The sequence below is a fragment of the Bison bison genome, unplaced genomic scaffold, assembly GCF_000754665.1.
Source record: "Bison bison bison isolate TAMUID 2011002044 unplaced genomic scaffold, Bison_UMD1.0 scf7180017860760, whole genome shotgun sequence".
NCBI lineage: Eukaryota > Metazoa > Chordata > Mammalia > Artiodactyla > Bovidae > Bison > Bison bison.
This window is the reverse complement of record NW_011491332.1, coordinates 3304-3694: the sequence shown is the minus strand read 5'-3', so window position 1 is coordinate 3694 and position 391 is coordinate 3304.

Below are 391 nucleotides of genomic sequence, written 5' to 3'. Positions count from 1 at the left end.
CTTGCATCCCTGGGATAAAGCCCACTTGATCATGGTGTATGATCTTTTTAATGTGTTGTTGGATTCTGATTGCTAGAATTTTGTTAAGGATTTTTGCATCTATGTTCATCAGTGATATTGGCCTGTAGTTTCCTTTTTTTGTGGGATCTTTGTCAGGTTTTGGTATTAGTAAAGTTGCAGGATATAAAATCAACACACAGAAATCCCTTGCATTCCTATACACTAATAATGAGAAAACAGAAAGAGAAATTAAGGAAACAATTCCATTCACCATTGCAATGGAAAGAATAAAATACTTAGGAATATATCTACCTAAAGAAACTAAAGACCTATATATAGAAAACTATAAAACGCTGGTGAAAGAAATCAAAGAGGACACTAATAGATGGAG